We start from the raw sequence: 14298 nt of genomic DNA, 5'->3' as shown, positions 1-14298 counted from the left end.
CCCACCACAGTTCCTGCCCACTTTGATCAAGCACTTTCAGAAATCCAATTCCAGGGGTCCTCTCCTGGCTCCTGCTGGTACATGCTAAGTAGTTCTTTTTTTTTTTTCTTTTTTTTTTTTTGAGACGGAGTCTCGCTCTGTCGCCCAGCCCAGGCTGGAGTGCAGTGGCGCGATCTTGGCTCACTGCAAGCTCCGCCTCCCGGGTTCACGCCATTCTCCTGCCTCAGCCTCCCGAGTAGCTGGGACTACAGGCGCCCACAACCGCGCCCGGCTAATTTTTTGTATTTTTAGTAGAGACGGGGTTTCACCGTGGTCTCGATCTCCTGACCTTGTGATCCGCCCGCCTCGGCCTCCCAAAGTGCTGGGATTACAGGCGTGAGCCACCGCGCCCAGCCCATGCTAAGTAGTTCTTTTGGCTCCTACATTATGCGATCTTCCTCCTCCCACCTTACCAGGCCCAACACATCCCCAGCTGGGTGATGCTGGAATTTAACCTGAGTTATCACCCTGGCAGATATCTAAGAGGAGATGGGGCAGCTCCTGAGTGGGCACCTGTTTATTCCTTGTGCTAGAGGCTTCAACACTGGCTTCCCACATGAGGGAAGTGTTAGCTTTGACTAGGGAAGGGTCAGCCACCTCTGCAAGCTGTCAGGGTCGCAGAGTCAGTATCCTTAGGGATTCTATCAGGATGTCCCATTTTGTGCTTCAAGGTTCCAGATTTTCCCAACCAGGGCCCAGACCTGCCTTGGCTAAGCATTTAAACATCTCTGGGGCTCTGCAACTCTTATCATGAAAATCTCTTTTGTTTCTCTGCTGTCCACACTCCTCCACTGCAGGAGATAAGAGCCTGTCTGTTACCTACCAAGGAGACGTCTGACTCCCACTCAGCCTTAACTGTTTACTAATGACCCTCTCTTTCTCATTTTCTCATGCAGGCCATCAACACAACGTAGCAATAACAAGCTCACTGCACTGTTCTTTCAGACATTGCTCCCTCCATCTTTCAAGTGCCTTAACTATCCCACATAAATGGCATTGCCCTCCACTGGGTCAGTTTCCCAAGTCACCATCACTGAAATCCACATGTGGGCCACTATCTTGTGCCAGACACTATCCACGACCCCACAGTCCACGCAAGATGGAGTTCTTGTAGCCAGTTGGGCAGTTAGTGAGCCACTCTCAAAGCCAATCTTACCATCTTCTCAGATCACCCCACTTCCAGTCCACGTGTATCAACGGGCCCTCTAAAGCAGATGCCAAGGTGGAATCAGATGTGCAAGACTTATTTACTGGGTGGAAAATCCTGGGAAGGATAATGGAGCAGGAGCAGGAATAGACATGAAGGGCCCTCAGATCATGACACTGGTTAAAGGAGAAAGGGAAAGAAGAAAGATTGGATAAGAAGCACCTCAGGTTGTAGCACAGTTCCAAGAAGGTTTTGAAAATGAGGAGTCCTTGGGCCAAAATTGCCTGCTAGAGGAGTTCCATGTTTCACAGAGATGGGCATCCACTAGTGTTCACACCGTGCGTGATCATTGGCTAAGAGCAATATAGGGGGAGCTTGCGCTTGTTACAAATGGAGTTGGGGAGCCAGAAGGTCAGGGGCAGGGCCTGGCAGTCAACCATGCTCCCCAGAGCAGATCTGAGCAGCACATTTTCACAATCACAGCTGCTGGAGGATTTAGAGTTTGAATAAGTCTTCTGATCTGACTGTATGTCTTCTTTGTGCTGCCCTTTAAGCAATTTTTTAATCAACGTGCTACGGACTGAATGTTTGTATCCCTCTGAAATTCTTATGTTGACCTCTAAATTCCCAGTGTTACAGTATTTGGAAATGGAGGCCTTTAGGAGGTAATTAGGTCATGGGGGTGGAGCTCTCGTGAGTGAGATTAGAGTCTATAAGGAGATAAAGAGATCGGAGAGCTCCCTCTCTGCCACGTGAGGATATAACAAGACAGCTGTCCGTACACCGGGAAGAGGGTCCTCACCAAATCCAACCACGCTGGCATCTTCATTTCAGACTTCCAGCCTCCCAAACTGTAAGAAAAAATAGTTTGTTGCTGAAGCCAGTCAGTCTATAGTACTTTGTTGTAGCAACCTGAACTGACTGTGACACATGATCAGATTCCATTCTCAGAACCAACCTTCCAACCAAGCAATATTGATTTGCTATGCTTTAAAGTTTTGCTTTTGTCAAATTTCCCAAGCTATTTATCCCATCTGAATTGAGATGAATAATTGAGATGGATAATTGACATGAATAATTTCCTTTGGATATGCCCTTGGGAAAAGGGCTTCATTTTAAGCACAGCTTAATGAGGTGTGAGAAGCTTTTGAAGGTGTTCTTTACTGAGCATTCATGGTAAGAGGGTTGCTTGAAGGGTTACACTGAAGACTGTGTCCTGTGACAGCATCACTGAAGTTCGACTTTGGATAGAACACTGAAAGCAGGTGCTGTGCTGCACCAGCAGATCGCCATTCACTGAGGTTCTCATTCTGGCAGCTGCCTGCCTCGCTAGAGATTTCCCTTGGCTGGAGACACCTGCTTCATCCAAGGATCGGCCCTCTGCCCAGCGACAGCACTTACCCCACAAACTGTGGGAGGACACAGTCCTGACTCCTATGCTTCGATTGAGGATAACACTGCAAGGCCATCCAAGCTGCAGAGACCTCCATGGGACTGGAAGCTCCACTTCTCCCTCTACCCAGTCCTCTTTCCCTTACTCCCTTTAAGTGTTGTTCGTTGGCCGGGCACAGTGGCTCACACCTGTAATCCCAGCAACTTGGGACGCCGAGGCAGGCAGATCTCTTGAGGTCAGGAGTTCGAGATCAGCCTGGCCAACATGGTGAAGCCCCCTTCTCTACTAAAAATACACACACATACACACACACGCACACACACACACACACACACACGCACAATTAGATGGACATGGTGGCTCGTGCCTATAGTCCCAGCTACTCAGGAAGCTGAAGCAGAAGAATTGCTTGAAGCTGAGAGGCTAAGGTTGCAGTGAGCCGAGATCACACCACTGCACTCCAGCCGAGATCACACCACTGCACTCCAGCCTGGGTGACAGAGCAAGACTCTGTCTCTAAATAAATAAATAAATAAATAAATAAATAAGTATTGTTCCTGAGATCTCTCCCCTATAAGCCTGCACACAAAGATTTATCTCAGAATCTGTTTCCAGGGAACCCAGCCTAAAACAATTCAGTCTTCTCCAGTGGAAAACTATATTAAATGCCGTGGCACAGAAAGACATTCATTCACACCTCCTATAGAAAGTGCTGGATGCTGAATACTGGGTTAAAGAAGAGAATGACTCTGAAGAATTATGAGGCATAGCTTGTCTTATAACAGGTTTAGACAGAAGTTCAACAAACAACAATCAGGCCTCTGATGATCTAGATTCAGGATGAGAACCTGGTGAAATAGCCACAGGATTTGATGAGGGTCACGTACTTGGAAGGCTGCAATTTATGGGTGGCACCTTGACTGAAGTGGCCTTTCATTTTTCTTGAATATGTGCCAGGCATGACTGTCCAAAAGGGTTGAAATGACCGATTGTGAATTTGAAATCACTCCAACACAGAGAATTTCAGCATCTTCATTGAAACGTTCTACTCCAACGAAAATCAGCTCAGCGCTTTCTTCAACCGCACTTCTTTTTCTTTCTTGTCATCCCAGCCCTTCTTCCCACGTAACATGAATAAATCTGCCATTTTAAAGTTAATTTTTGCTTGAAGAGAATGGTCACACCAAGTTCCAGTGTGTTATTTTTACAAATTATCATCTAAATTATTAATGCTCTAGTATCCTGACTGGTCTCCCTGTCTCCAGCCTCGTCCCTCTTGTCTATGCTGCAGGCACCAGGACCCAGCTCCTGAAATTGGGTGTGGGACAATTCAGTATGGCTCAGTAAGCTCCACGCAGGGCCATGGGGGAAGGTCTCACCGTGGACATGCCCTTGCTCACTCCCCAGAGATCAATTATTCAAAGATGTGAGGTGAGCACTTTCCTTAGTGTCAGTGCAAACTATTATTTCTTTATTGCACAAGTGAAATTCTAATACCATAGAAAAGCAAAACAAAAAAGAGAAAAATCATCCTTTATCTCACTATCCCAAAATAACCACTGTTGACATTTGGATATGTAACCCACTTGAAAAGCAAGATTTAAATTACTTTAAATATTTAAAACATTGATGAGATCAAAGCTTCCTTGTTGTTTTGATGTGCATTCCTTTGATTCATAATAATGTAAATGCTTTTTCATGCTTATATGCTGTTTGGATTTCTTCTTTAGCAAATGCCTGTTCATGCCCTTAACCCATTTTTCTGTAATATATTCATTTGTATTTTATAAACTTAAATTTTTTTTATACATTTAAGAATTGTCTGTCGTTTATGTAGCAAACATTTTCCCCATTTGAAGTTTGTCTTTCAACTTTGTTGATTCAGGGGAAAAATATACGTAATTGCTAAAATTTTGATACAGTCAAAGATATCCATCTTTTCATTATGGCTTCTGCCTTCAAGATCATATCTACTGTCTGTCTCAAAATTAAGATTAAATATTTATCATTATTTTCTTCTAGTACTTTAATGACTTTGTTCTTTCTTAAATCTTTTAAAATATTTAATCTACCAGGAATTTATTTCAGCATAAAATAGGAGGAAAAAAAATAACCTAAAATATTTTTGGAATAATTAGGCCAGTGGAGCTTTTACAAAGGATGCATGCATGTGCTCCTCCATGGATAGGACCACCAAAGTAACTGCTGTCCCAACCATTAATTTAATGTGTCCTGACTGACTTAAAGCATCACTGTTACAATATGCTAAATTCCTGTAAATATCTACATATGTTTCTGCAGTTTCCCTTTTTTTCCCTTGGTCTGACTGTTCTGGAGCTAGTGCATGATTCTTTCTATTTATTGTAACTTTGTAGTATACATTTTATTTTCGAATATTGTCTGGCTCTTACACATTTGACCTTCAAAATGAATTTTTGAACAATTTTTTTCGGCTCCCTTCCTAAAAAAGAAAAGGAATTGGGATTATTAATTCTGTTATTGTTGTTGTTTTTAATCTTGGATTAATTTGTGTGAGATGTATATCTTTGCAATGTTAACTATCAATCAAGGAAATATGTGCATCTCCATTTATCCAGGTCTTCTTTTATGTCTCTCCATAAAGTCTTACAGTTTTCTTATATGGGTCAAAGCAGTACATTTTTAAATGGAACTATAAACTTTACTTCTTAGGATTACGGAATCTCAGAGCTGGAAAGGACTTAAAAATCACCCTACCGGCTGGGCGCGGTGGCTCACGCCTGTAATCCCAGCACTTTGGGAGGCTGAGGCGGGTGGATCACGAGGTCAGGAGATTGAGACCATCCTGGCTAGCACGGTGAAACCCTGTCTCTACTAAAAACACAAAAAATTTAGCCAGGCATGGTGGCGGGTGCCTGTAGTCCCAGCTACTTGGGAGGCTAAAGCAGGAGAATGGCGTGAACCCGGGAGGCGGAGCTTGCAGTGAGCGGAGATCGCGCCACTGCACTCCAGTCTGGGCGACAGAGCGAGACTCCGTCTCAAACAAACAAACAAACAAACAAACAAAAATCACCTCACCCCATCTGCTGCTGAGTCCTCATCTCAGCCAAAGATATGCAGCACATTTTTAGTGCCTTTTTTTTTTTAACATAATGATATCACACTATGAATATTTTCTGTAACTTCCAGGTTATCACTTGCACAACATGCCTTGGAGAAATGTCTTTATCAATACTTGCAGATCAATTTAATCCATTTTAAGCACCACAAGATGTCCTCTGGAAAAGATTTTGCATCATTTATTACTGTTGATGGACATTTAAACCATTTCTATTGTTCTGCTCTCACAAACAACTCAGCTCACAACCTTGAGCTCTAACTAAAGTAAGTCTCCAAATTCCTACAGCACACACCACTGGGGCCACAGTTCCCCTCCTCATATATCACTATCAGGTGATGCAATGCCTGTTCAAAGAAAGGCATTCCTTTACCTTTCCATGGAGTCTCAATTCTGTTCAACAAACATCTATTGAGCATGAATTATTTAGTAAGTACTGGGCTTTTTGTTTTAAATCACTAAGATTTATTTTTTAGGGAAATTTTAGGATCACAGCAAAATTGAGCAGAAAGAGGGTGTTCATCTACTCCCTGTCCCTACGTGGGCACAGCCTCCCCCACCACCAAAAGAGGTACATTTGTTAAAATTAACACGCCATTATCACCCTAAGTCCATAGTTTATATTATAGGCATTTTGAACTCACGAATTTTGATACACTAAACAAATCTGTAAGTTCAATAATACTATGGAGGCTATACTATATGCCAGATACTCTACAGAACCTGGTGCTCCAGGGAAAATAGGCAATCCCCTACTCCTCCTCTCAACCTAAACAATTCCCAAAATAAAACATGGGTCATCACATCATGGTATCTATTTATAAGCACAGGTAACTCTTCATCTATCAGATCACTAGACCAGGTAGCAGATTTCCAAATAATTTGGATAACCTCTGGAATTTGCCCATGCTTAAATTTCCGTGTTCTTGTACATGCTACTCTTTCTGTGTGTCTCCCAAGGAGACCTCCCTATTAGACAGCATCCCCCACATAAAGAGAAGCATGTATAAGACATGGATACAAATGTGACAAGCACAAAGATTCCAATACAAGTAACTTATTTGGGAGGTGATCCTAGGAAGCACCCATTGGTAAGTAGAGAAGTGAGACATGGAAGGAAAGGAAGCTAATAAAGAATACATTAACAAACTAGTTACAAAAGGGGCCAATGAAGTGTCATCCCTCTGAGGAATGCTAGAAGAACGTGTAAAACAGGCCACAGAGTTTTACCAAGTGAGGATGAGGAAGCTGGGCTATTTACCCACCATTCCTATCAGTAACATTTGTTGAGGGCCATCCTAGTAATAATTAATTCTGTGACACCTCTGGCCTCCTGCATGTGCACACAGAGTGGGCTCCTACAGGCCAGAGAAAGACTCAAGCAAGGAGCTTCAGGTTCTGGCAGTGGCAAATTGAACCAGTATGTGCAGAAATATAGGCCAGGCACCAACATAAAGGGAAATGTGAGTGGACACCAGTGGCATCTGCTACAAATGCCTTTTTCTATCAACACCTGGCTAATTAAACACAGGGCAAAATCGTCCACTCTGGCAAGTCTTGCATGTATCTGCACCAGGCCTGGGGAGCTATCCTACTTCTGTATACCTGGGGCACTTTGTGCTTATGTCACTCCTACTAAAAGGTTGTAAGTGGTTGCACTGAGTCCAGGTTGGCCTGACTCCACATCCCAAGCTGAAACCACTAAACCAATATAAGTGAGCCCCCTTAGCCCATAGATGCATTACTCTAATCTCTGCCTCCATCTTCACATTGCCCTATTCTCTGTGTTTCTTACTGTCTCTCTTCCTCTTATAAAGACGGTAGTCATTGGATTTTGGCCCACAAGATCATTAACTTAATTAACATCTGCAAAGACTCTATTTCCAAATAAGATCACCATTTTATTATTATTATTATTATTATTATTATTATTATTATTGAGATGACGTCTCTCTTTGTCTCTCAGGCTGGAATGCAGTGGCACAATCTCGGCCCACTGCAGCCTCGGCCTCCCGGGGTCAAGCGATTCTTCTGCCTCTGCCTCCCAACAAGTAAGATCACCATTCTGATTTTCCAGATGCACATAAATTTTGGGACTCTCTTCAAACCACTACATGGACAAAACAGACCGATTAGACTAATATCATATTTGATCATTGAAGGAGATAAAAATTCTGCTGTGTGACTCTTAAATTAGGCGAATACAAGACTAGTACTACTGATGTGCATTTTGGCCATGATGAGGAAAAAGCTGGCCTAGAAAATAAAATGAAGCCAAGAGCAGATGAAGATATTAAGAAACAGACAATCAGAATAAGCTTATATCTATTAAGGAAACTGATCCAATAATTAATAATCTTCCATAATGGAAAACCCCAGGCCCAGGTGAATTTAATGGTGAATTCTACCAAACATTTAAGAAAGAAATTATACTAATTCTCTACAATCTACTTTAGAATATAGAAACAAAGGAATACTTCCAAACTCATTCTATAAAGCCAGCATTACCTTAATACCAAAACCAGACAAAGACATAAGAAAATAAAAGATATGAATGCAAAATTCCTCAATAAAATGCCACCATATTTAATACAACAATGTATAAAAGGAACCTTATAGCACAAATAGGAATTATTCTAGATATTAATGGGTCAACACTTAAAAATCAATTAGTGTAATTTATCACATCAGCAGGCTAAAGAAGGAAAGTCACATGATCATATTAATACATGCAGAAAAAGCATTTGACAAAATCCTATATCTATTCATAAAAACAAAAACCTCTCAGTAAACTAGGAGCAGAGGGAAACTTCCTAAACTTGATAAAGAATCTCTACAAAAAGCCTACAGCTAACATCATACTTAATGGTGAAAAACTAGATGCTTTCCCACTAAAATCAGGAACAAGACAAGGATGTCCCCTCTCACCACTGCTTTTCAACATTGTACTCGAAGTCAAAACTAATGCAATACAATGAGAACAAGAAATGTAAGATATATAGATTGGGAAGGAAGAAATAAAACTGTCTTTGTTGTGGATGACATGTTCATCTAAAGACAGAATCCAAAAGAATTAACCAATAAAAGGAAAACAAAAAAACAACCCTCCCAAAACTAATAAGAAATTAAAGCAAGGTTGCAGGATACAAGATTAATATGCAAGTCAACTACTTTCATACATGCCAGCAATAAACAAGTGAAATTTGAAATTAAAAACACAATGCCATTTACATTAGCACCACTCAAAATGAAATACTTACGTATAAATTTTTCTTTTTAAGTATAAGATTTATATGAGAAAAAGTACACAATTTTAATGAAAGAAATCAAGGAGAACTAAGTAAGAGATATTCCGTATTCATGGATGGGAAGACTTAATATTGTCAGTCAGTTCTTCCCAACTTGACCTACAGATTCAATGTAATTTCAATGAAACTCTCATCAAGTTATTTTATAGATATTGCCAAACTGATTCTAAAGGCAAAATGCCAGAGTGGCCAAGACAATATTAAAAGTGAACAAAATTAGAGAACTGACTGACACTACCAGACTTCCAGACTTACTATGAATCTATAGTAATCCAGACAGTCGTGTATTGGCAAAAGAATAGACAAATAGACCAAAGGAAAAGAAAAGGGAGTCCAGAATTAGACCCACATAAATATAGTCAACTGATCTTTGACAAAGAAGCAAAGGTAATACAAGGGAGAAAAGATAGTCTTTTCAAAAAATGCTGCTGGAACAACTAGATATCCACATACTGAAACAACTAGATATCCACATTTAAAAAAAAAAAAAAGGGATAGCATTAGGAGATATACCTAATGTAAATGACGAGTTAATGGGTGCAGCACACCAACATGGCACATGTATACATACGTAACAAACCTGTACATTGTGCACATGTACCCTAGAACTTAAAGTAAAATTTTTAAAAAAAATGAATCTAGACACAGACCTTACACTCTTCACAAAAAATAACTAAAAATGGATTACAGATGTGAATGTAAAATGCAAAACCATAAAACTCCATTTTGCATTGTAAAATGCAAAAGTATAAAAATAGATTTTCTCACTGTGTTGCTCCAGCCTGGGAGAAAGTCTAGATGATCTTGCATTTGGCAATGATTTTTTTTTTTTTTTTAGACAGAGTCTCACTCTGTCACCCAGGCTGGAGTGCAGTGGCACGATCTCAGCTCACTGCAAACTCTGCCTCTCGGGTTCACACCATTCTCCCGCCTCAGCCTCCAGAGTAACTGGGACTACAGGCACCTGCCACCACGCCCGGCTAATTTTTTGTATTTTTAGTAGAGACAGTGTTTCACCGTGTTAGCTAGGATGGTCTCGATCTGCTGACCTCATGATCCACCTGCCTCAGCCTCCCTAAGTGCTGGGATTATAAGCATGAGCCACTGCGCCTGGTCGGCAATGACTTTTTAAGTGCAACACCAAAGGTATGATCCATGTAAAAAACAATTAATAAAATGGACTTTATTGAAATTAAAATTTTCTGCCCGGAAAAAGATACTGTCAGGAGAGTTAAAAGAAAAGTGACAGACCGGGGAAAGTATTTGCAAAAGACATACCTATTTTTAAAATGTCATTCAAAATATACAAAGAATTCTTAAAACTCAACAATATAAACACACAAAAAAATATGATTAAAAATGGGTCAAAGACCTTAAAAAATATCTCACCAAAGAAGAAATACAGATGATAAATAAGCCTATAAAAAGATGCCCTACATCATATATCACCAGGAAAATGCAAATTAAAACAACAACGAGATACCACTACACACCTATTAGAATGGCCAAAATGCAGCACACTGATAACATCAAATGCTGGTGAGGCTGTGAAGCAACTGGAATTCTCATTCACTGCTGGTAAGAATGTAAAAATAGTACAGCCACTTTGAAAGAACAGCTTCTTACCAAACTAAACATACTACTTTTATCAATGATCCAGCAATTGCACTCCCTGATAGTTACCCAAAGAAGTTGAAAACTTATGCCCACACAAAAACCTACACACGGGTGTTTATAGCAGTTTTATTCATAATGCCAAAATTTGGAAGCAATAAAGATGTCCTTCAGTAGGTAAGTGGATAAAAAAAGCTGCACTACATCAAGACAATGGAATATTATGCAGCAATAAAAAGAAATAAGCTATTAAGCCATGAAAGGACATGAAAGGCTGGCTGTGGTGGCACATGCCTGTAGTCCCAGCTGCTTCAGAGGCTGAGGTGGGAGGATGACTTGAGCCCATGAGTTCAAGTCCAGCCTGGGCAACATAATGAGACCTCATCACTAAATAAAATAATAAAGAAATAAAGTTTTGAAAGAAAAAGGCATGGGAGAAACATAAATGCATATTACTAAAATCAAGGAGCCAATCTGAAAAGGTGACGTACTGTATAATTCCAACTATATAACATTCCAGAAAAGGCAAAATTATAGAGACAATAAAAAGATCAATTGTTGCCACAAGTTAGGGGAAAGTGAGGAATGAATAGGCAGAGCCCAGAGGAATTATTTTAGGGCTGGGAAACCACTCTGTATGATACTGCACTGGTAGATAATGTCATACATTTGTCCAAACCCATTAAATGTACACCACCAAGATTGAGCCCTAATGTAAACTATGTACTCTAGATGATAATAATGTGTCATTTTAGGTTTATCAATTGTAAAAAGTCTACCACTCTGGTGAAGGCTGTTGATAACGGGGGAGGCTATGTGTGGAGGAGCAGGGGATATATGGGAAATCTCTGCACCTTTTGCGAAACTTTGTTATGAACCTATAACTGCTCTAAAATATAGTTTATTGTGATGGTTAATTTTATGGTTAATATGATGGTTGATTTGACTGGGCTAAGGGATGTCCAGATAGTTGGTAAAACATTGTTTCTGGGTGTGCCTCTGGGGTGTGTCTGGAAGAGATTAGCATTTGAATTGGTAGACAGTAAAGAAATAATCCTCACCAGTGTGGGTGAGCCTTATTCAGTCTGTCGAGGGACCCAATAAACAAGAAAGTGGAAGTAGGATGAATTCACTCTTCCTATTTCAGCTGTGACATCCATCTTCTCCTGCCCTCACTCATTGGCACTCCTGCTTCTTGGGCCTTCAGACTTGGACTAGGATTTACACCCCTGGTTCTTCTGGTTCTCAGGCTTTCAGGCTTGATCTAAAACTCACCGTTGGCTTTCCTGGGCCTCCAACTTGCAGATGGCAGGTGGTGGGACTTCTTAGCCTTCATAATCACGTGAGCAAATCCCTCAGAATAAATTTCTCTCTCTCTCTCTCTCTCTCTCTCTCTCACTCACTCACTCACTATCCTATTGCTTCTGTTTCTCTGAAGAAGCCTAACTAATACATCTGTTTAAAAAATATAAAGATATTAAGAAGGAAAGAGAGTCCTGACAATGTTAATTGAACCCTTGGATCCAGCCATGACTAAAGCTAACACCGCCCCTTCACTTTTCAGTTACACAGATCACCATATTTTCTTTTTGCATAAACTTATTTGAGTTGAATTGCTAACATTCATAGCTGAATAGTCCTTGCTAATATAGTCAGTTATTGCACATCTAGTTTCCTCTGCAATACATTTTCCTTTCCTCTTCTTATACATGACAAGCTCCTGTTTGTCCTCAGGTCTCAGCTTAAGCAGAACTTTCTCTAGCAGATCTTCCCTAAACTGATTCCTATTTCCACTCCAGCTTACATCAGTTCTCCTTGGTGGATGTTCTCATAAGGCCCTGTATTTCCTCATAACACTTATCCCAGACTATTGTAATTACTTGTCTCATTTATTCTCCCCGTTCTACCACCACTACCACGCTGAACTATTAAGATCTTCGAGAGCAGAAACAAAATATTCTGTTCATTGCTATATTCCCATTTCTATTGTGATGGAATGAAGTGGGTAGCCAGTGTCTGTTCATTCACAGATTTAAATCTCATTTGATTTTCAAAATTATAGTAAAATAAATTATGAGCGAGTGTAAGTGTTTTTGTATGGTTACTAGACAATTGTAATATGTTCTGATTAATTTTTAGCATAAAAGCTAGTAATTGCTTTTACTTAGGGAGTTCTAAATGAAACTGTAATAATTTTTTTTTAAACTCCCCAGGCTGATCAAAAGGAAAAATTTGAAGAAGATAATTATGCACATGGAGGATGAAGATTATTACTTCAATAGTATTTAGCAGTCTGATTTAAGAAAGAGAGAATCCAGTCTGCCAGTTCTTTGAACATTTTCTGAAGATCTGGATTGAAATCTAAAGAGATTCCCAATCCGTGCATAAAAATCACAAGCATTTCCATACACCAATAATAGACAAATCATGAGTGAACTACCATTCACAATTGTTACAAAGAAAATAAAATACCTAGGAATACAACTTACAAGGAATGTGAAGTACCTCTTCAATGAGAACTACAAACCACTGCTCAAGGAAATAAGAGAGGACACAAACAAATGGACAAACATTCCATGCTCATGGATAGGAAGAATCAATATTGTGAAAAATAGCCATACTGCTCAAAGTAATTTATAGATTCAATGCCATCCCCATCAAGCTACCATTGACTTTCTTCACAAAATTAGAAAAACATACTTTAAATTTCATATGGAACCAAAAAAGAGCCCACATAGCCCGCTAAGCAAAAAGAACAAAGCTGGAGGCATCACGCTCCCTGACTTTAAACTATACTAGAAGGCTACAGTAACCAAAACAGCATGGTACTGGTACCAAAACAGATATATAGACCAATGGAACAGAGCAGAAGCCTCAGAAATAATGCTACACATCTACAACCATCTGATCTTTGACAAACCTGACAAAAACAAGCAATGGGGAAAGGATTCCCTATTTAATAAATGGTGTTGGGCAAACTGGCTAGCCATATGTGGAAAACTGAAACTAGACCCCTTTCTTACACCTTATACACAAATTAACTCATTTTGGATTAAAGACTTAAATGTAAGACCTAAAACCATAAAAACCCTAGAAGAAAATCTATGCAATACCCAATAGGCATGGGCAAAGACTTCATGACTAAAACACCAAAAGCAATGGCAACAAAAGCCAAAATTGATAAATGGGGTCTAATTAAACTAAAGAGCTTCTGCACAGCAAAGTAAACTATCATCAGAGTGAACAGGCAACTGACAGATGGGAGAAAAATTTTGCAATCTATCCATCTGACAAAGGGCTAATATACAGAATCTACAAGGAACTTAAATTTAAAAGATAAAAAACAATTCCATCAAAAAATGGGCAAAGGATATGAACAGACACTTCTCAAAAGAAGACAATTATGTGGCCAAAAGACATATAGAAAAAGCTCATCATCACTGGTCATTAGAGAAATGCAAATCCAAACCACAATGAGATACCATCTCATGCCAGTTAGAATGGCAATCATTAAAAAGTAGGAAAGAACAGATGCTGGAGAGGATATGGAGAAATAGGAACGCTTTCACATTGTTGGTGGGAGTGTAAATTAGTTCAACCATTGTGAAACACAATGTGGCAATTCCTCAAGGATCTAGAACCAGAAATACCATTTGACCCAGCAATCCCATTATTGGGTATATACAAAAAGGATTATAAA

The sequence above is a fragment of the Macaca fascicularis genome, chromosome 1 (assembly GCF_037993035.2).
Source record: "Macaca fascicularis isolate 582-1 chromosome 1, T2T-MFA8v1.1".
NCBI classification, from domain to species: domain Eukaryota; kingdom Metazoa; phylum Chordata; class Mammalia; order Primates; family Cercopithecidae; genus Macaca; species Macaca fascicularis.
The sequence above is the reverse complement of the archived record's forward strand: the minus strand, read 5'-3'. Positions refer to the sequence as shown.